Raw genomic sequence first — 24,553 nt, 5'->3', positions numbered from 1 at the left:
GCTGGCAGCGACATTACATGGGCACACAGATGGCACTTTCCTTTTTTTGCCACATTGCTCCTCTTGGGGTTGAAAGCGCAACGTGCACATTTATGTCAGCAAGCACATCTCAGATTTAATATTTCACTGCAATAGCTTTGGAGACATTACATGTACCGCAAAATAATTCTGAAGAGAAGGGCAGAAAATGTAGCTGCATACCGTTACATTACAACGTATTCACCACAAAGCCAAGATAGCACCTATAAGCTTTCTCTACTCTTTATGCATGTTTATTTTATGATTCATATTTATTACATAACACAAATTAGAAGTATGGGAAGGCAACCTTATAAGATTCCAAAACATCTTTACATGATCTGCCATGCTACATATTTAACTGATCTGCTAATACCTGCATTTACCATCAGCATAGGAGAACATGTAATATACCCACTTGTCTGTGCCACTCTGCATGTACTGTGTATATTGTGAAATGGCTATCCTGCTGCAATGAACATAAACCATGAGCTGAAATAACTTGGCCTTCACTTAAAATAACCTACATGTAGATCAGTGTCTACACCTCCTATGCAGACCTATTTGTCACCTTGGTAAAAGACTACAAACTCCATGTAGTCTGATCCTGCAATTACAGGATTATCTTCTTCTGTCTATCCTGTTTTGGTAGCAAAATATGCATGCAAAAGTGTCGAAGTAGACAAGTGTCAGGAACTGAACTGGGAAGCTCTGGAGCCATGATGTAAAGAAAGGCAAAGCAACAGAACACATTATAGATACCATCAGGTTCTGATCTAGATAAGCAACGTATTTATGCAAAGTCATACAGATGCTCATGATTATCCTTCAAAAAGTTGTCTAGCCAGTTATTTCAGGCTGGCATAAAAAAAAAAAATAATATGTACAGCACCAATGCTCCCATTCTGATGCTTATCAGGTGCACACTGGTTTCTACTTCCTGGTCCCTCTTGACACAAAGAAAATGATGGCTCAGCCACTTACTGACCTTCTGTGGTGTTTCCTGCGTATCAAATGGGGCCAGGAAGTAGAGAACAACAGGGACGCTGGAAGAGTTAGTAGTGGAGAGGAGGGGTCATCACTGATGTATCACTTAAGGCTACTTTCACACTAGCGTTCGGCTGTCCGCTCGTGAGCTCCGTTTGAAGGGGCTCACGAGCGGACCCGAACGCAGCCGTCCAGCCCTGATGCAGTCTGAATGGAGCGGATCCGCTCAGACTGCATCAGTCTGGCGGCGTTCAGCCTCCGCTCCGCTCGCCTCCGCACGGACAGGCGGACAGCTGAACGCTGCTTGCAGCGTTCGGGTGTCCGCCTGGCAGTGCGGAGGCGTGCGGATCCGTGCGGATCCGTCCAGACTTACAATGTAAGTCAATGGGGACGGATCCGTTTGAAGATGCCACAATATGGCTCAATCTTCAGGCGGATCCGTCCCCCATTGACTTTACATTGAAAGTCTGGACGGATCCGTACGAGGCTATTTTCACACTTAGCTGTTTTTATGCTAAAATAATGCAGACGGATCCGTACTGAACGGAGCCTCCGTCTGCATTATTATGATCGGATCCGTTCAGAACGGATCCGATCGAACGCTAGTGTGAAAGTAGCCTTATTTGTCTTTAGTTTACCTGACCTTTTGGACAGAGCCTCCAATGCAGATGTAACAATGCCTTACAGAGTTGTTACATGAGTGGCCAAGCCACACTAAGTGCATGTAGTTTGCCAATATTTTCTGGGGTGTACCTGTACTTGCAATTTTAAACCATGGGACATGTGCAATCCAGCAATTAGTGGTAGTCCATGTGCAGTTATTCACAAACATTTAATAGCAACCTTAGGGTATTTAATTCAAACAGCTTCTTGAGGGCAGGTACCGAAATAAGTGAATGCATTATATGCAATATTCCAGGAATTTAACCCTTTTCTACTCTATGATATTCTATTATGTCACATCAGTTGGGTCACTCTGGCTCCATGCAGTAATAGTACAGTAACATCATGGTAATGTGTGGGCTCAAGAGCTGGGCCCATGCTATTGTTTGTGGTTGCTGGCTGTATTATACAGCAGGCGCCCAACTGTCATTGCTGGGATTAGAGAGACCTCCGATCCCAGCAGTTCAACTATTCAGATGTTGTGACTCGTGACCATTACGCTGGGTTCAGACCTGAGCGTTCACGATGGAGCGCTCTGTATCCTTCTAGATGGCAGAATGTATCAACAGCAGGGACATGGCAATCCTAGGGCCCCTTTGATTGCATTCACTAGGCGCTGAACATAGTACAGAGAAAGCTTGCTCCCTCTGCCTAACTGTTTAGATGCTGCAATCTCTAAGGCTGGGTTCAGACCTGAGCATTTTACAGCGCGTTCCTACGCGCTGTAAAACGCTCAACAGGCAAGAACCAATGATTCCCTATGGGAATGGTTCTCACCTGAGCGTTTTACAGCGCATACGATCGCGCTGTAAAACGCCCGACGCCCCAAGAAGTACATGAGCTTCTTTGGGGCGTCTTGTCACACGTTCCCGTACATAGACTTTAGTGGGAACGCGTGACAATTGGCGTTCGCTTGTCTCTGTATGCGCGATTGCAAACGCCCGCGCGCATACAGAGACAAGCGAACGCCCATTGTCGCGCGTTCCCGCTAAAGTCTATGTACGGGAACGTGTGACAAGACGCCGTACGCGCTGTAAAATGCTCAGGTGAGAACCATTCCCATAGGGAATCATTGGTTCTTGCCTGTTGAGCGTTTTACAGCGCGTAGGAACGCGCTGTAAAATGCTCAGGTCTGAACCCAGTCTTAGAGACTGCAGCATCTAAACAGTTAGGCAGAGGGAGCAAGCTTTCTCTGTACTATGTTCAGCGCCTAGTGAATGCAATCAAAAGGGCCCTGGGATTGCCATGTCCCTGCTGTTGATACATTCTGTCCCCTCAGCTGCCCAAAATAACTGAATAAAATGATCAAAAAGTCCCATGTATCCAAAAATAGTATCAATAAAATCTATAGGAATTAAAAAGAATCGATCCTTTATACTTTTTCTCATTTTTATGATCCACTTCTGATTTTGGCCTCCAAAACTGCATCAGGAAACCTGACCGTGTCGCCGTGCCCTAAGACTGTAACATACATATGTGGCTGACTGGCAGAGATGCCCCTTTCAGAATAACCTATGTATTTCATGAAAAATACAACTTTGTTGGAAAAACGCTAATGTTTGAAGCTGAAAGTTCAAGTGGAAAAATAGGAGCACAACTATGCAATGTTAAACCTTGCTATTAAGTGAAATGATGCCACATGAAACTCTTCTCTGTGAATAGGAGCCAATCTATGGAGAGAAAACACCAGAAGAAAATAGAACGAAACTGTTCAGAAAGAATGTCACATTCATGCACTTCTTCACTGATTCACCGCAAATTATTCAAGGACTCTTTGAACTAGGTAATATGACCTGCTAAGCACATTTCAGTCATGAAATAACAGTAAGTGAGTGAAACTGGAATTCAGCACTTGCCAATTAGAATCTGCTCACGACACCAGCAGACCTTTGGTCGACCCAGCTAAGGTACAACTTAAGACAACAGTGACTGGCATATGGCTCATAATATCTTAATATACCATTCACCTGCCAGACACCCTCTTTTGCTATGTTAGCATCAATCTGTTTGTTCTACTTGTACCGTTATATATTTGGCATTCAGCTCAAACCTTGTGAATAGCTTCACCAAATAACTACTACCATAAAAATGTTTAGTGTTAACTGTAACACATTTTATTTTGCATATGGTTTATTACAAGTTTACAAGTAGCAGAAATACTGCTGATTTTCCGTCCAGATTTGCAGGCAGAAAATCCACAGTGGATGAGATTGTATCAAATCTCAACACTACTCTGTGGGTGGAAAAACCTTGCAGAAGTTGACCCGTGGTGCATTTTTAAATCCACAGCTTGTCAATTTTTTGTGCGGATTTTCATCACAAATTACAACCGTTTAAATGCATGGGGTAAAATGCATGGGGAATCTGCTGCAAAATCCGCATGCAATCCGTAAGAGATGCAGATTTTGTTGAGGTTTCACCACAGGGGTTGAAGCAAAATCCACAACAGATTTTTTTTCTACAGTTTGGCCCACGAAAAAATAGCCCGCCTCCAACAATAGTATGACAAGATGAACGAGCAAGTGGATTATTTTAATTACCCACAAGTCCGAAAAGATGCTGAGAGTGTGGTCTCCAGTCACGTCTATGCATCTTTGGGCAGGTGGGATTATGTTGGCTGATGCAGTTCTTCAGCAGTGGTGCTGCAGAAGAAATAATGTCCTGCTTTTTCCAACAAGATGGGGCAACATGCTGCACCTTAGGGAACTCACTGGCACGGGTTTATGAACTGTTTACGGAAAAGTGAACTGTGAGCAAGGGGTTATGGCCACCATGTTCCCCAGATTTGTCCACATGCGATTTTTAACTGTGGGGAAATTAAAAACAGAAAGTGTCTGCTAACAATCCACCTGGATAAACTCAAGGAAAACATCACAAACACTATCCGCAGCATCACTGTTGAAGAGCTGCAAGCAGTATCAGCCAACGTAATCCGACGTGCCCAAAGATGCATTGACGTGAACAGGGACCACTTTCAGCATCTTTTGTGACTTGTGGGTAATTAACAAAAAACAATCCACTTGCTCGTTCATCTTGTCATACTATCACTGGAGGCGGGCTACTTTTTCACGGGTCACCCTGTAGTACACGTAGAAGTACCCTATGAGAATAATATTTGAATTCTCATTCTCATTAAGTCAGGCTAGTGCCACATTACTGCAAGATGTGATATGGCTTACATCATCCTATTCATATTAGAAGCAAGATACAAAGTGACAACAATAAAAGAAACTCAAAACAATAAAATTCTAATGTACGGTAACTGTAACCGTCATTGAATGTCTCATAAACAGTTCTACCCTATAGAAGGTAAAGAAGATGCCTGGTTGAGAAAGCACATTTTCAATAATCCTACAAGGGGATTCTGATTTAAAGGGGTAATATAATTTTGTCATAAAAAAATACTTTTGTAATTTCCTTAGTTACAAAAATATGAGATATTCCCATCATTTTATTATAATGGTACCCCCTGGTGTTCAATCTAAATAGTAATGTGAACGTCCTACTGAGCCGAATCAGCATGGTCACACATGCTCATTGCTCCATTTCATCCTTTACCTGCTAGGAGCCGGATCCTCTTTTAAAAAAGCTGATTGATATTCTTGACATCCAAAAGAAAATGCTTTTTTCTCTGTTCAATTTTCTGTTATGGAGAGAAGAGCTTGTACTGTGTTAGGAGACTCAGACAGTAGTGGATGGAGAATCACATATAGGACCATACAGCTCTGTTTAGATACAGTTCTGACCTCTCTGCTCTCTTGCTCAGCCTCCTACCATGTTTAAGCTCCAGGCTCTCCTTCTTCTTGAGTTATCTAGAGAAGGGCTCTCCATCTGAAAAGATTTGCAAAGCTTCTCCTACAGAGGAGGAAAAGGTAGTGATACAGAATGATTTGCCTCTGGAAGCTGTGACAGTTACCCAGGACACACTCCCTGAGAAAGAACACGCCCCCTGAGCTGTAACAGGAAGAGAGCTGCAGCAAAAAAAGACACGCCCCTGAACTGGTAGTCTAAATGAATGGGGAGATCTCTGGTTCCATGTGAGGTATGGGGCTTGTTCCAGCTTTGTTAGAAAGAGACTAGCATGTACTTTAATATGTCTGATTTTATTTTATTATATTAATCATGAAATAATCCCTTTAATAGAGGGGGCAGGGTGTAATCTTCAGGACCTTAGTCAGAACGGTGGGGCTACAGAAAGCATGGGTGGAGAACCGAGCACATTGCTTTCAATTAATCGGGTTGTCATCCAGCACCCCTGCTCTTGCAAGAGCTGCATCCTCTTCAGTGTCTACTGTCCCCTTCAATGTCTACTGGTCTACATTGTAGTGGGATTGCACAGTGATTACAGCTTTTTATCCCAATCACTTGAATGGGAGAGAAAGCTTTAATCACCCTGCACTGCAGACATGTAAACACTGAAAGGGATGCAATGCTAGCACAAAAGTCATTTCCCCTTTAAACAGCTTATTAGTGGGGGTGCCCCTCACTGATTAGATATGGATATGGAAATATGAAGACACAAATAGACACAAGTATTTTTTAAAATGATATAATATGCACACGAGGTCCAATGGCAGAAAGCCATATTTACTGCATGAAATACAAGGGTAATGCTTTATTTCCCCCTGTGATCTTGCTTCCAAGTTCTCTCACAGATCACAGATGATCACTGAGATTTCTAGTAGGATGCACCGCAATCAGGTGTGGTACCCTCCTAACAAAATGGGAAAGTCCAAAGTGAATACTTCCTTTCAGGAAGCTTGGACAAAACCACTCTGTAGCCCCCGGCCCCAAATAAAACTAAACAGAGCAATACCTAGTATAAAACATGAAATTATTAACAAATGCAATAAATCTTAAATTTGGCAGGGAAAAAGAAAGAATGAATCATTATTCTCATAAAGGCAGTGTAATTCAAGAAATGATACAGTAATCTTTCATGGGTTAAAAATCACTGCGCTAACAATCTGGCAACAATATTTCAACGTTATTAATGAAACAATGTCTTTATTATGTGGTTATAGATATTTCTCTATTAAGCTTCATTAATGTTCTAACGCTCAGAAAAGATCTTTCTCCATGAGAGAAATTAGCTAATTGCTTTCACAGGGAGTTACTTAAAATATCCACCATGAGTATTGTATACATTCAAATGCACGGACTTGAAACCATATATGCTGTTGAGCTAACTTTAAGACAATATTAAATGAATAATTATAATAATATGGTCAAACATAACCAATGACTATTGATAAACATCAAAATATATTATTGTTCTAACAATGAGCACAATTGTGTACAGCACTAGTATGGCCACTAAATTTGCTCCATAAATAAAAATGATAACCCCCCCCCCCCCCACTTTGTCCCCCTTCTCCATTTAACAAATAGTAATGGATGTCCAGATATATCGGTGAACATGCATAATTCTAAATTCTGAAGCAATAATGAAAGGGCATTGAAACAGAAGGTAAAGATAAAAAATGCAGATCTTCAGCAATCAAAAATAGCCTAAGTGACCTCTTCCAATGCTCTGACCACTACTGTATGCAGGAAGCAGGAGGCAACCCCTGTGAAGAGTGAATTCTGGCAAAGTTCTCTCTTCACAGATGATGCACAGCTTAAGCTATAATGAGTTTTTGGGTTACAAATGCTGAACGCATTAATATTCCTTGATGATAATTATCACAGTATAAGCACCTTTCCCAATGTGAGTAGCATAAAGCAACTGAAGCAGCATTTTTACTACATTTGAAACAAGCTGGAAAATGGGATTTTCTCCTAGTCCCTAACCCACACTGCCCCCCTAAATAAGGATCAACATACATTAAGGCTTGCATATAAAATATAATTTACAATATACACACTCTCCAGCTTGGAGAGAAGCATTATGTGCCTAGGATGCCGTGGCAAGAATGTCTCTCTTGGATTTATAAAAGTGAAGGTTATTATTGCACATTTAATGTACACTGCATTTTTTTAGCAAGTGGACAAACAACCGATGGACTATGGAGGTGGTAATTAGTGTTGAGCGAATCGAAGCAAAACTAATTTCGTTCGGCCCGAATTTCAGGAAAAATTAGATTTGCCGCAAAGCCGAATTTCCTCCTAATTTGTGATAAAGAATGACTGTTACTGAAATGGCGGGGAAAAAAAATTCACCTCATTCATTCATTTGCTTGATTGAAGATACCGCGGAAAATCTCACGCGGGGTGATGTGTGACATCACCACATCACCGTGCTGGCCAGGTGCAGTGACGTCATCAGTGATGACGTCACCACGCCCAGCCAGCGTGATGATGTCACATCACCGTGCAAGATTTCGCATGGTGTCCTCAATCAAGATGGCTGCGATGGCCTTGCAAATGGATAAGGTGAATATGTTTGTTTTTTAACTGGATTAACCCCTGAAAGGCCTCAATTTTAATCTCATATGCTGTGATCAGTGATGAACGTGGCATCTGAGGGGTTCAATGAAAGGGGGCAGCATGATCGCCGTTCCCCATCATTGTGTCTGCTACATACAAAGTAATGCGCTTTGTGACGAAGTGACTCATCACAAATCTAGTTTCTTTGTGAAATTAGGTGAAACAGCCAAATCAAATTTTTCATAACTTCGCACATCACTAGTGGTTATATGGCCACAATATAAAATAGAAAAAAATTGTAGAAGTTTGTGTATTCCCAGCAAAATTATGAACTTGATGCACTTCTACCTTTGTATAAATGGGTGTTACCTGTAATGCAATTTGAGAACTGTAACCTTTGTACAAGCTAATATCTTATAAGGGGATCAACTGGTCCAAAACTTTCATAATATTCCTTTAGGGCATGGCCACACGATCAGGTTTCCTGATGCAGTTTTTTAAATCCAAAATCACATGAGGATTATATAAGGAGAGAAAGGATAAGGACAGATACTACTTTTCTTTTTGAATTTAGCCCTGGGTATTGCTTCCAAAACTGCATGCAGAAACCTCTTTGCGTGGTCGCCCCAATACCTTTTGACTTTTGACTAACTGATATGGACACACTTCAAACAAATTTGTTCCATTGCTGCAATAGATCTAAAGTAAAAACAATTAGGCAACTAGTCTTTATCAAAAATATAATACTGTGTTGTGTCTACAGACTTATGTGTCTCTATGGTTACAGACTACAAACAAACCCTGTGTGTGTAGTCGTGATAATTCTTCAGTCCCTTCCATCTGTCCCAGTCTTTTGGGTAACTTACCAAATGTACAATATGTTTGTATTACAGAGTGTATGACTATAGGATCTGACTACACAAGGTTTGTTTCCAGTTGTAGTCTGTAACAGTGGAGTTAAATAGTCTACATAGGAGCAATATTCACAAAACAGTAGTGGATTTTACCAACGACTATTTTCAAAGTTGCTTTGCTTAATTAAAAAAAAAAGTACATACACAGTAAGACTTGGTTGCAAAAGTATTCATACTATTCCACATAATTGTGGAATGGTTTTACTGAAATACCTACAGTAATACACTAAAGAATGCGGAAGCGTCCAGCCATACTTTTCAGAAAATTTTGCTAAGGACTCCAATTAACCATGATACAATACATTCTTGCACAGACACATATAGCATAAAGAACGCACAACAGAATCATGCATCTAGTGCTGGTCATCTTGCGGCGCTCATGTTTTGAGCTATGAAAGAAGGTGAGGTAAATTATATATATATATATATATATATATATATACACACATACACCGGTATATATATGTATATATAAATATATATATACACACGAGAGAGAGTAGTACATCAGATGGTTTGTCCAGATCTGATCCTGGACTTGGAAGTGCAAAAAAAAAATATCTCCTAAGCCACCCACCCACACAACGTGTTATAGTCTATAGGGTACTATTCCAGCCCTTCGGTCTGATACTTATGCTTGTGTATACCAGGAACTTATACCCAAAGCAATCCATTTCTTTTTATATTTCCCTGTATGCTTCTTTAAAGTGTTATTACTTCTTTTAGAATGAAGAACAAGTAGGTCCTGCTGAGTGGTACTTTCCATCAAGCACTACTTTACATAAACTTCGGTTGGCTAGCAATATCTCGTGGGAAACGGTTACTCTTTCTCCATACTAAATCATATTAGGCTACCAGATATTCAATGCAAATTATTAGAAGATTACTCTAATTCTGAATTCCTGAAAATGTTGGTACTCCACCCCCCCACCCCCACCCATTCTAATTACCTCACTTTATGTATCTTATTGACTTTGATGCCATTTGAAAGTAAACCGAAATGATCATGTACTTGTTTTGCTTTAATTTGTTGACTTTCATTTCTGGAAATCCTAAAAAGCTCTTGGAGCTAATGAACTAATATATGCAAACAAGTAGTCCTTTTATAAATGATTTCGCCACAGAAACAGACAAACATTTCAATGGCTCTTCATTAGCAAACAAATCTACAAGTGATATTTTAATGCATGACTTTATTCCAGCTCTGTAGGGACTGTAGTGGAGTGTGATGTACAGTACAGAGAAAGGCATCATCAGCTACAATGTCCCAGGGCTCTCTCCATTGAGGACTACGCTGCCTCTGCTTAAAGAGTGCATTTAATTGACTGATAGACAGTAGACTCTTTGTTCACAGAAGACAGCAAAGTACAGAGTCTCCTGAGACAAGTAACAGGGGGATGTGTCAGGAATAAATAAATAATCTAATTATTAAGCTACTTCCTGTCAAGTTAACTCCAATTTGTTGGCTTTTGAAAGCAACAAAACGAGGCATTTTTCCTCATTATGCTCTTCTTTTTATACTACTGGTAATCGCAGGCAGATTAAAGGGTGCTTGATTATGTTTTTTTCTTTACTCTTTTTTTTTTTATAACAAGGATCTGAAAAGCAGCCAACAGAGCTGGAAAAAAGCAGCTCGGGTTAGACAAAATTTCATGCTTGTCTCCCTTCCAGCTACCTAACAGCCCACACTGCTGCCCCATACAGTGATGCCAGCTGTACGGCAAATGCGTACCTCTCCAACTGAGGCCTACCAGGCCATAGGCTTCATCCTGAGAGCTGTAAGATACCTTGCAATCTTGGCAGGTGTCTGCTGCTGTCATAGGCATAATTTTAAAGGTGACCTACGAAACCCCATCAGTGCACCAAATGCAACAATATGAACAGCTGAAGCTCGACACCCACTGTCCATATTGACTTTAGCTTTCTGATTAGACTACAGATAAAACAGATTTTAACAAAAGATCTATGTTTTGAACATGATAGAGGATTTTTACCAAAATTAAAAAACAGAAGGGGAAGTAATATAATAAAATTATGAAATTACACACTTTCGCCTAATTATATGGTAGGCTATTAGCCCCTTAAATGATTCTTCTGATTCCATAATCCTTACATAGAGTCAGATCATTCTGTGCTGGTCTCATTTTGTTCCTGTTCAAGTATCATATCTTCTAATATTTTAGCATAATAAACCATGTTTGTGTTACACCCTGAGATCAAACTAATCAACTCGATTCAGAATCCAATGATGAGATGCAGTCCCGTTGGACTTAAAGTCAGGTTCGTTAATGAAAACAGTCAGAATCTGGGGAATTGTGATATAAAAAAATTGTAAAGTGTTATAGCTTTGTCACACATCTCTAAACTAATATGCATTGCTGAAAAACTGGGACATTCTGATATCAATACACTTGGTAGTTGTCATCCCCAAAACACAACAGATATCTATACATCTATGGTACTGCACCTTTTTGTCTACATTATACACCGTACTGTCCAAATATTGATTCCATGTCACTGAATGCCTTTTATGGATAAACAATAAAATGATGCTCTAACCACTGCTGTCATAGCGTTATTTTTTGGCATGCCCATATATACTGTACCTCAATGCTGCAGCTAATTACCAGCCTCAGTTCTATTTGGCTTGGGACTGCTTAAACCAGTTGTTGACTGCAGCAGTCATATGCGGTAGACGGGCAGATCACTGCTGCAGTCATGAAAACAAAGCTCGGTGGGAAGGATGGAGCGGTGGTGCTGGAACAGAGGGGCTTCAGAGCAGTGAATACATGTTCTTTTTTTTTTTATTATAACTCGTTCACTGTCTTTACAAAAATATGAAAACCCCTTTAAGATGGCTGCATTCAAGATGGAAGAGTGGTAGGGTAGGTACACCCATTCTAACCTCCCAAATAACCCTCACCACTGGCCCCATTAGGTCATATGGATAGAGGGTAGACTCCCCAGACCAAGATCCCTTCAATTAGCGGTGAACGGTGGAGCGGTCAACTGGACTTACAAAGAGCTCCACTAATTGCAATACTTATATTATTTTTGCGAAGGAAGCAGAGAGATGCTTAGCAACTCCTTCTGTGATAAAAGCTGGTTGCGTGGGATATCTGAAGTACAATTCATCTTGATCAAAAAATTGTATGAAAGCAGGAAGTATGCTAAGATAAAAAATAACCAATACTCACTTGCTTAATCCCCCACCACTGCAGCCCTGACATGTCTGTAGCTCCAAATGAGTACTGCAACCAAACTCTGGCCTCGGCAGTCTCCAGAAGACATACTGTAAGGCCAATAATTGACTCCAGCATTTACTTGGATATGCAGTATATCATTTCTGCAGCAAAATAAAGATTGGTGGGGTCTCCAGAGTGGTTGCAATGAATTGATTGGTGAAACAAAAGGTGAGCGTTGGTTGTTTTTTAAATTTGATTTTAGCATACTCCAACTGTTGTCGGACAATAAGTAAATCCTAGACAACAAGATATTTTGTTGGTTCCTGACTTCTGACCTCAAAAATGTGTTTTAAGAGCGTATTTCTCAGTATCTTAAATATCTGAATATCTTTTAAAAAAATATATTATTATAGAAACTTAAATGAAAAATAAAAACCAAACATGGTGGGTCATAGACAAGTTTAATAAGTGTTCTCAGGTTTTAACTTCCATTTATTTCAAGGGAGTGCAATTATGTGTGGCCTGTCCTTCACCGTTTAATTCTCCAGGCTATTGGGGGACCCCAATTTTCCCATTGTCATTGGAGCTGCACAAGTCTAGGTAACTTATGCTGCTTACATCTTAAAGCTGAGGAATATTTGAATTTCCCGAACATACTTCACTTTTATCTTTTATTTTATTATATGCCCACACTGGACATTTCTTTTAAGTATCTTGGCTGATATACAATTCATGCAGCCATCTGCACAGTAGGTGTGACCCTGTTTCTAGACAAAAGTTAACATTGCAAATGAAAAATAAAATGGGGGAAAAAAAATCGGAATATTGCAACGTTTGTGATGCTGCCCAGATTTCCTGGACCGACTGTATAAAATAAATAAAATTATCTGTGTAAATCGATGAACATCTATGAAAAACAACACCCAGCAGAAAAGAGAGCTTGCTCCATTACCTACGTTAATATCATGACAGCTGAGAAGAGATGACCTGGCCCACTTCTCATCCCTCCTGTACAGATGGCTATTAAAGGGAAAGTATCCCTTTTGTATGGTCCGTGCAGAAACCCTTTATGGGCTTTTACAGATAGAAGCCAGTATTGCTCACAAGAGGGTAAGCTCTCTGATAAAACGGAACAGCACAGATTTCAGTAGTTTGTGATCCAATGCAGGATATAAAATCTGAGTTCTGTTATAGCACACAAAATTGCCAAACCGCTTTTTCATATATTTGTTTGCTCATTGGTAAAGCTGCATATTACCTACCAATTCAGTGAGTTAGGGTTATACAATATCGTGTCCTCCATACCCTAATTTCTACGTTTTGAAGAAAAATTAAGTAGAAAGATTTGCCCAACATGAAACTATTGTATAATGCAAACTATATTTACCGATACATTCTGTGAGATACAGCAGAGATAAAGCAAACCTTTAAGGTGGCAATACTAATAGTAGTAAACAAAAGTATAATGCATAGACAGACTAGTACTTAGCAAGGCGTCCTACCAGCCAACAAATATGCAGAACATTTTCCTTCTGGCTACTACACATCTAGGTTATATGTCTAAGTTCTGGGGTATAAAAATATATGGATTTAAAATAAGTGATCCCAACAATCTGTTACCATAAATCTGAACTACTGCAGCCTAACTGTATCTAAAGTACATCATGGAAAGTACAGTATTGTTACTGTAGCTGCACCGTACATACAATGTATGCTGTATATGATAATGAAAAATGATACATATTAAACATAAAATGTAAAATCAGCCATATACCTATTTTTGCAAACCTACAGAAAGATCTTTTTTTATCACCAACATTACTATCACGACTTCATGGCATGAGTCCTCAATCCACGTCATGACCTTCTCTGCGAAAAATAAAATCAGCCTGTCTCTGTCCACTTGTTTTGTTACAGAAGCAGCTCGCCCAAGCATGACATCTTACTTCAGAGGTGTGTAAGAGAACATGACAGTCACACTGAAGGAAATCAGTCATGGTGGGGGACTTTACTTAAAAGTGTAGTTCTCCCAGCTGTGACTTGAGAGCTGCTTCAAGCATCATTAAAGACCCAGGTATAAAGATTTGTACCTCAGACCAATATAAAGGCTATACACAAATAACCAACATCTTATGCGATGCTGGTTAGGTTCCTTATAGCATACAAAGTAATAGAAAAAAGAAGCGTACTACATGAATGCTGTAAGAGACCAAAGAGATTGTACATTTACATACAGCAATTGTAAAGATCCAGAAGTCTGAAGTGCCTGACCTTGGACTTATTATCCATTTACATGTTCCTGAACCAGCACTTAGCATATATTTTATATTAAATAAATAAATGATCAATCTTTAAATGACTTAAATTGTTAGTTATTTGGTGGAGTCAACTAGTAATATGGTGTATTATAGTATATACCCACATTTTGGGCTAAAATGTTAGGTATAAAAAGAAAATATGTCTTGTGATATAAAAAATAAATCTCAAATTATCAAATTTAATTAAATGTGCAGGCTTCATATATGCCCCAATAGAATATATATATATTAGAAAAAAATCTGGTCACCGCCAATTTTGAATAAGTAGTGTCCTAGTAGTTTATACACAATGTGATGTTTCAGTGGGACAAGCAGTACAAAGAGGCAATAGTACAAAGTATATATATATATATATATATATATATATATATATATATATATATATATATATATATAATTAGAGAGGTATATATTTTTTTATTGATCAAAAAATAACAATTATCAAAAAATACTAAAGTGCCACAATACAGTAGTGGCACCCAAAGTACATCATACATTGTGAAGATAACATAATCCTGTGTATCCATTATTTGTACAATTAGTGTACAATACATAAATGAAATATGATATATCATAAATTCATCATTAGTACATGATTATATTTGACTGTGATTAATTAAAATAGAATTCTGTATTTTTTGATAATTGGTATTTTTTTATTTATTAAGTTTGAGAGGTATAATTATATGCACTTTGTACTATTGCACCTTTGTACTGCTTGAGAAAAGTCCCAGCAAGAGGAGTGAAACGTGGTGAATAAAGGACACTTTTTTATTCACAGATTTTTTCTACTATATGTTTTGGATGTTTTTGGTCACGTCCGCAAGCACACTAATCTAATATTACTTGCTGTGCTGCTCTCTCTCTCTCTCTCTCTATATATATATATATATATATACACACATATATCATAGTAAATTATTCTGCTTACAACAGCAGCATTAGGATTTATTTATTTTTGCTAATTTTCTATTCAACTAAATATTTAAAAATCTAGAATATTGCTATCCGCGCAAACAACTAAATCCAAACAGTCTTTACTGTAACTGACATGATTTTAATTGCCTGGTAGCAGCAGTGAACTATCAACAATTTAACAATTTGGCTTTTTATCATCTTATTTGTCAGACAGATGAGCCCACAATAGCAAATGTGCTCCTCTGTTGTGCACAGTGAGTGGTTTGCAATGTGCCCGCTACGTTTCAGGAGACAGTTGTTTGGAGCGATCTGGAACACACATGTATCTTATGGGATTTATGCTCTAATCATAATGCCGGCCCCCACAGAGAAAGATTCCTTCATGACTAAAATAGATAATTAGAGGATGGCAATTATTGGTCAAAAGTTATCAGACTGAAAACAAATACGGCTTGACAATGTTAGGCTTATCTCATCATTAAATGATGGCAAACATTTCAAGAGTTTATATGCTTAAATTCAGTATAGATAGCTAATGCTCACATTTTACTAGTTAAAGAGAAACAAAAATAATAATACAGAGAATAAAGGACCAATAAACCATAAAGATAGAAACACCCAAAGTCCATTATATGGACAATCATGCTTTAATTCACCCATGTCGCTACTTCTGATATCAACTATTTTTCCACATCTGTCCTTAACAATTTACTATATTTTAACGCTGATACTCATTTGATTTGGTAGTGAGATTTGACTATTATCTTATATTAAAATATGAAGTATTAGGACCCCTAGTTTTTATATTTTTATGTTACATTTTAGGTCTACATGGCAGTACTCCATTCACAACAGAATCAGATTTTGGTTGCACTTCAAAGAGAATCTGCTTAGGAATGACACTGTTGCCTGGTATGGTCTGTCATGTACATTTTTAGACTCTAACACAATGCAGTCATGAATGGCGTATGAGGACAAAGCTTGTTGCATCTTCATTCAAGAATTTCAGCCACTACAACTAGAAACAATTTTGGTTTGTCCCACATCTAATAACATTGCAGAGCTTCCATAGCAATAATGCCACTATAACTACTAAGGAGAAGTCCTATATGTATATTTCTAAGAAAGAAAATATGAAAATGTACATGCAACCTAAAATATTGCACTCCATGAAAACAGACAGGCAGTACTAAGAATCTTTATAGGGATTCTCCAGGAATGATTTAAAATGGCCACCAGCAACCTGTCCTGGAATGTGAGCAGGACTGGTCACCTCTACTTGCAGAGCTGCCTAGGAGGGTGAGGCGGCAGGGGCTCATTACACACTACAATCTGCTCTACAATAGATGGCAATGATGGGATCCTGCTTATGATATGTCATCATCGCTGAGCAGCCTGACAGGAACACTCACTAAAATGTAGTATATGCAAGTGCCAGTGCGTAGTGAGGTCCCAACCCCTCACTCCCCTAGGCAGTTCTGCAAGTGGAGGTCCTACTCAGATTCTAGGACAGGTTGCTGACGGCCATTTTAAATCATTCCCCTTTAAGGTAGGGACAACAAAATAAAAAATTGCTCTACAGTGCATTCTACAATTTTACTGAAAAAACACATTTTGAAGAAGATTAATTAAATTGAACTAATAGTTTAAGAATCATTAAGCCTTGATTTGCTCTACAGGCATTTAAGGTGTAGCTCCATCTTTGGACATAGTTTGGTTTAAACGGGTATTCCAGGATTTTAATACTGATGGTCTATTCTTAGGATAGGCCTTCAATACCTGATCAGTAGAGGTCTGACATCCTGCACCCATACCGATCAGCTCTGGTGGAGAAAGACGGCATCAGACTTGCAAAGGACAGAGCCTTTAACTGCTTTCATTCACTTCAGTGGGTGCAGTGCTGCGATTACCAGCTTAGTCCACTACACAATGGATAGAGTTGTGTAATTCCGATGCCAACTTTGGGTGCCAGAGTTACTCTGAAACAGCTGATTAGTGGGGTTGCATTGTGTGGGATCCCTACCGATTTGATATTAATTTCTAACAGTGGAATATTCAAGCATCAGAGCAAATCTCAGCCACGTGCCACAATTGCAATGACTATTTTCCTACCCCTCCACAACATAAAAACAAGAATAAAACAAATATATCTGTAAAATTTCATATTAACAAAATTTAATTCATAGTCATCAAATAAAACATATGTTACTTTTATCTTATATAACCTTGTGCTTTGTTTTTCGGCATAAATCTGGTCAATGCTCCCTTTGCACATTATGCCATTCTTTTACCCAGAAAAACTGCTTGTGATGGGATCATTAAACCCAGCCCCCCATGGGTCACTTAATACAGGTCACTATTTACATGAAATACAAGTTATCTAATAATCATACAGACAGTAGTAGTACTGTTTGTTCAGTTGTAATCGTAATGGTTGCACTCACAGTATTATTATACTAGTGGTCATATTCACTATATGACCATTTATTGAGAGCAGATCCCTAGATGGAAAATTTAAAATTGACCTTGGCTAAATAAATATGTACAAATTAAAAGGGTTTTCCGGTTAATATTGATAACCTATCCTCAGGATAGATCATCAATATCTTATCAGCAGGGGTTTGATACCGAACACCACCACTGATACCCGTTTGAAGAGAAGGCTGCGCTTGTGCGAGTGTTGCCTTCCCTTCATTGTTTACCCGCTCGCCGTTGACACTGCAGTGGTGAGCAAGTGTAATTACACCTAAGCCGTCCCATTCACTTCTATGGGATGGCTCCTTCCTATTGAAGTGTACAGTACAGGAACGAGCCGTTCCATGGAAGTGAATGGGACGGTCTCTTGTAATTACATCTGCTCACTGCTGTGATGTTACAGTTACGATAAACAGGTACCTAATTAGGGGAAGGCTGTGCTGGCAAGAGCGCGGCCATCTCTTCATCCAGCTGAGAATAGGTCATCAATATTAAAATCCTGGAAAGCCCCTTTAATGTTAAATGTAAATATTTTACATACTGTAGAAAAAACATGCAATAAGCAAAATGATACATACTACAGCATATAAATATAGTATATAGAAACAAACATGCAGCATAAAACAACATACAATGCAATCAAATCATTTTAAAATGTTGCCGCTAACAGTTAAATTTAGTATACTGCAAACATAACTATATCAGCTCTTCATTATGACCACGGGTCGTACGTTTTATACCATGAGGATTATATTAATAGTTTTCTGCTCTTCATTAACCAAGAGTGTTTGTTTAGGGAAATAAACAAATAAAAAACTCAAAACACAAAAGAACCTTCTGCATACTACAAGAAGAAAGATTTGTAAATCTATCCCTCATACTTTGATCTACTATCAAACAACAAGGCACTAGACTGTGTATTTATAGGGATACTAATACAGTCAATGGTTAATTAGCATGGTTTTATATGAAATTAAACACGAAAAAAAGTATTTAATAAAGTGCCTGAAACCTTAGGAGTTCTCGAAATGATAAAACACACTTGTTAGCTTATTAGCAAGAAACCACTTCATTCAATTAGTAAAAAACACCAAGTAATTACTATCCCCAAGCTTGCCTTAAGCAGAGTTTCTGCTGTGTTGTAAGCAAGCCATTAGAAGGATATGGTATTTGTAAATTCAAGTCTTGATGTGTTTTGCTCTAAGAAAAAGTTTTGAATAAAAATAGTCTTTTTAATATTGATTTCCACCTCTAGCTCCATATAGAACACTCAGAAACTCTTATAAATGTAACATGACTTTTATCAGAAGTATCAACAGTACTTCTTATTAACCCAAATGTGGCTATTTGATACATAGGGGGTCATTTATTAAGACTGGCACAGGCCTCTACATAACTTTGGCGCATCCACTGCCGGTCTAAATCTACAGCAGCTTTCTTGCTGGTATAGATTCAGAACATTTTCTGTGCCTAAAACAGGCGTAGAAAATGATAAATGCCTTGTCCCCTTTTTTAGTTCTGGCGTAAGCAGGGAAAAGTTTCATATTGCGGTACAAATAACCTTTGTGCCACAATCTGCAACAGATATACGCCACAAAACTGGTGTATATGACTTAGTAAATGACCCTCATAGTCTATACATTGCTGGATTACTAATAAGTAAGGCGTATACCTTTCATATCCTCAAAGAAGCCAGATTTAAAAAGGGATTTAAAAGGGTTGTGCTAAGTTCTAAGGCTATCCTCTATCAACAGGATAAAGGATAAACATCTGATTGGGGAGGGTCTGACATGGGGAACCCCATTGATTATATGAGGGTCTTGCTCCCCTGATTCAATAGACTAGCAGATCACGCATGATTCCTGTCGCTCCATAGAGGCCTAAGGCTTCTGTCACATTTGTGTTACCGTTCTGTCGGGTCATATCCCAGCATATTTGATCTCTATAGGATCCCATTTTAGACAATAGGGCCGGCTGGTTTGTGGTAGCATCCGGCTACGTGTCAGAACCAGAGAGCTCCGGCAGGTTTTTTTCTGTCAGAACAATCTGCTGGAGACTGGTAACGCAAATATGAAACTAGCCTAAATGTCAACCAGAGAAAGATGCAACCAATTTATTAAGAGGAACAGGCCTTTTACTAAATGTGTTTCATCTGTGATGTCTGTGTGCCAGGAGCTGGCATACATTTCAGTTATTATTTGTGCTAGTTTTCTGATGTCAATTAGAGCAGGGTTCCCCAACTCCGTTCCTCGGGACCCACCTGCCGGTCAGGATTTGGGAATATCCCATAGAATAAATACCTGTGGCAAGTCCTGATGCATGGACACTAATTATATCACCTGCTCAATACTAAGGAAATCCTGAAAACATGACTAGTAGGTGGGTCCCGAGGACTGGAGTTGAGGACCACTGAATTAGAGTGAAGCTTTCAGGCTGTGATGCCCTGTCCCTTCTGCTAACTCCAAACCATTTTGTAAGAAAGTGGCGAGAGCGGAATTGTAAACTCAAAAAATTCCTAATTTTTGAACTTCAGTTTATATTTTGTAATTGACTCCCTGTGTAAGTAGAGCTAAACTTTTAATTCTCCATATGCAAGTAATCAGTTATATTTTTTACCCTCCTAGTTTCAACTACTCATCACAAGCCTACTACTCATCACAAATACACGTGAATTGTGTGTGCCACCCAACAACATTGTACAAACAAAGGCAAAGAAGCTAGAAACCTCCGGCGCCATGGTGTGTGATCAGGATTGTGGGCTGTTTAGTGTAATGCAGGCAGTAAATTAATTTCACTTCATAAATCTGGCATGAATGGCCAACTATTCAAATTACTCTCTGGCAATATGACTTTTCTAAATGTCACCACTGAATATCATAAGGGATCCTACATCTCATCTCCTTCAAGTTGCCTTCAGGGACAGCACAAAATAGATAAAAGAAGTACTTGTAATATTTTATGTTTCAGCATTTTTAAAACATATTTGGCCAACCTTTGATGAATTAAGAGAAAAAAAGTTCAATGGACTATGAATTTAGAATGTAATTTCATTTGTGATGAAGAAATACATGATGTCTCGATGGAAGAAACATTTTTTAGGCCATAAAAATCATTTCGTCATGTTTCATCTCATATACTAATGACAATCTATGCGTCTATATACCTATTTCTGCTTGTTTGAAATAACCCACCTAACATTTAGGAATAATAATTTTTAAATGTTTTAGTCAGGGAGGAAGTAAAAAAATATAAATAAATTCAAGGTTTCCATATTGGGGTTTGGGGGCTTGATATAAACATATATATGGTAAATCATTTGGCGATTAAGGACTCTTAACTTCATTTCCTCATTCAGTGACTTTATTTTCCAATGTATTAGATTGATTGAAATGCTTAATTTTCCTTAAAGTGGTTGTATCGTTAAAATATGTTGCCCTAGTTTAGGACAGCATGTTACAGCGCCAGGTCTACCGGGCTATAATGCAAAATGGTTTTCAAAATATTGTGACATTTTGTATAATATGTGATTGAAGAGAATACAGTGGGTTCATGCTTATGAAGTCCTCTCTATTCGCAAGGGGCGTGCTCCTCCTACCTTCTCCCACTACTTTCTGTTCTGAGTGAGAGGCACCAGTCTACAGTATATGCTTGTAAATCCACAATATAGTTCAGTTATCTTATTATTAGGTCAGGGAGCAATGAAGTTTTTTTTATAATTTTATAGATCCTGTGTATATATCTAGTATCCTTGCACCCATAACAATAAAACCTATTTGTGAAGAAATATATAAAAAAAAATCATAATTAATGGGGTCCCCTACACAATAAGCCATCAATACCTGATCGGTGGCAGTATGTGCTACTTTGTTTTCATAGCATCTCCTCTTTGTCCTCCTTATTGTTTCTCAGGCACAGCTCCATGCTTTTGGTAGTGGTTATGCCTGCTATTTTGGTTCAGTTCCATTCATCAACAACCCCAAACCCAGCTGCTACCAAAAGAGGAGGGACAGCGCTCAAGCTGGAGATCACTTCAGTTAGCTCAGTGGATAGCATGCCAGGATTTGGATCCCGAACCAATCTGATATTGATAGCCTATCCTAAAGGACATCATCAATACTGTAGACCTGAAAAATAGCTTTATACTTGGACAGTCATGAGAAGTCATGTGCGGCTGCCCCTTTTACAGTAGAAATGGGATGTTTGTAGCAGTTTCCCAAGAGTGGAAAAAATCTAGCAATTCACTCATGGGTTGTTGCCCTTACCCCAGAAACACCATTATCAATAATATTTTATAAAGGAGTAAGGAGGTTCCCAACGAGATATAATCAGCATATTAGAAACGGGGTACCTTGGTATCCGGGGGAAACAATGCCCCATAAGTAGAATGCTACAGCTGGTATGGTATAAAATTTAAAAGGTATTAGGGATTTCATATGCCTTACACTTTACCCCACTTTGGCAGAACTTTAATATAAAGGAATTTATCACACTAGATAATTAATCATTTTGGGAAAAGAGGGGAATAGTTTTGGTTTCACAACTGGTTAATTCTGAACATATTAGACCTTTTAAGGAATTGTGTCCTGATACACAAGCTGAAACTTTAGTCTGGTATAGATACACACAATTAAAACACGCTTTTGTAAGTATGAAGAATAGTAAGGAAATGAAAATCACTATATCACAGGTATATAAAAAAAAATTAAGACTTAGGTAAGATATTAAAATTCAAGAGTGAAAATAAGTGGGAATCAGAGATTGGGAGTGACACTATTATATACACATTTCTGGAGTGTAATAATATTACAGGCTATAGCTACTAGAGAGGGGTCGTTGATCCAGGGATTTATTCTGATTGCCTGATTGGAGTCGGGAAGGAATTTTTATTCCCCTAAAGTGAGGAAAATTGGCTTCTACCTCACAGTTTTTTTTTTTTGCCTTCCTCTGGATCAACTTGCAGGATGACAGGCCGAACTGGATGGACAAATGTCTTTTTTCGGCCTTATGTACTATGTTACAATTTTATTTACTATTTTACACTATACACTATTTTATATACTATTGGTGGTATATAAAAATATAAACTGGGCAATAATTTCTACAAATTTTAGGTTTATCCAATTTAAAATAGTTCACCGGTTATACTATACCCCGCTACAGCTTTCAAAGATATATAAGGATTCGGATCCCAGGTGCCCTAAGTGCCAAATTGAACAAGCTGATTTTACTATAATTATAATTTGGAGCTGCCCGATTATTCAGCAATACTGGGCTAAGATTTTTTAGGTCTTAGTTGGGAAACTCGAATATAAACATGTATTAGGAATTGAACTTGCTGTATTGGGGTACCTCCCTATAGATGATATTAGCAAGAAGGATTGTATAACCTGGCTGAAAGGTCTATTACTCGCCAGAGTTATACTTAGGAAATGGGTACTACTCAATCCCCCACTTCGGTAGAGTGGAGAAATTTAATGAATAAGATTAAAGAAATTATTGCTTAGCCAAAAAACAGATATCACAGTGGGAAAAAGTATGGGTAAATTGGATGTAACCCCCCAACTCAGTGGATCTGGAACTGAACGAGTTAGATGAACTACTGTATTAGTCGATACATCAGTTGATGATTTTGCGGGAATCCCTGCTGCTTCCGTGGGCAACGAGAGGCAACATGGGATAATGGGTGGAAAAGGGATTATATGTTATTGTATAACATTTAATTTGTAATGTACTTTCCTACCCTCTAATGTCTAATTTCAAGATATAAAAAAAATTGGAAATGGGAAAGCTGTTTGCCTATATCATGTTTTGTAAGAAATAAAAATAAAATATTAATAAAATAAAAAAAAGAAACACCATTATCTCTCCAAACGTCTATTGAACTACTGGGACCTCAAGTCATAGAACTACCTTCCATTTATTAGTTTATGTAAGATGCTGAATATCTTGGTGCATTAAAAGCAATAAATTAGAATCTGCCCTTTGATCATGCCCTTGCTTAAATATCAAATCACAAGGTACTTGATGCACCAAACAAATGTGGAAAAGGTTTCGACATTTACAGTAACGTCTTTTGAACTGCTCCAGGTTGGTGAAGCTTGGCAAATGTAATTTCCAGACATAGGACTAGTAAGACAATGTTACTTTACTTGGATGGTTATTTAGCACTGCAGACAGTTGCTCTTGGCCTAATGTACGCATATACTTTTTAGTTTTTCTATTGCTCTGCAGGGATTGTGCCTACAATTATAGATGTTGGCTTACTCTTCCAACTGCAAATGCATCGCTGAGAGTATATCCTTCCACCTGCAAACATTTCCGTTCCATGAATAAAATGTCAAATTCATGCAAAGTTTTAATATTTTTGTAATTAAGCAATAATTTATAGACTGTAATAACAGTTGGTACAACTTTTTTTCATAAAAAAAACATATAAATATACAGTATATTCCTCTTTAAAATATCCTCACTAGATGGACCTACTGTAGGCCCTGAGGACTTTCTCTTGCCATCTCAGACACCTTTATATGAATTCCCATCCTAGAATAACACGTTGTATAGTTTTATCTAAACAAGTTAAAATGTCTGTGCTGATTTCTTTCTGATTTTCCTCAGGATAGACCATCAATATGTGATTGGTGGGGGTGCAGAATACAACTCTGTCCACTGTGTGTGGAGAGGATGGAGCTGGTAACTGCAGCCCCGT

The 24,553-nt window shown here is 38.3% G+C and overlaps 1 protein-coding gene across 3 annotated transcripts in view; it reads right to left on the bottom strand.

Moving 5' to 3' along the window:
- The window catches only part of ZNF521 (zinc finger protein 521), a 333,618-nt gene that overhangs the window by 146,661 nt on the left and 162,404 nt on the right, over positions 1-24,553 (bottom strand). The window lies entirely within an intron of this gene.

Source organism: Bufo gargarizans, chromosome 5, assembly GCF_014858855.1.
Source record: "Bufo gargarizans isolate SCDJY-AF-19 chromosome 5, ASM1485885v1, whole genome shotgun sequence".
NCBI classification, from domain to species: Eukaryota; Metazoa; Chordata; class Amphibia; order Anura; family Bufonidae; genus Bufo; species Bufo gargarizans.
Note: the sequence above shows the minus strand (reverse complement) of the source record. Positions and strands in the feature narration are given on the sequence as shown.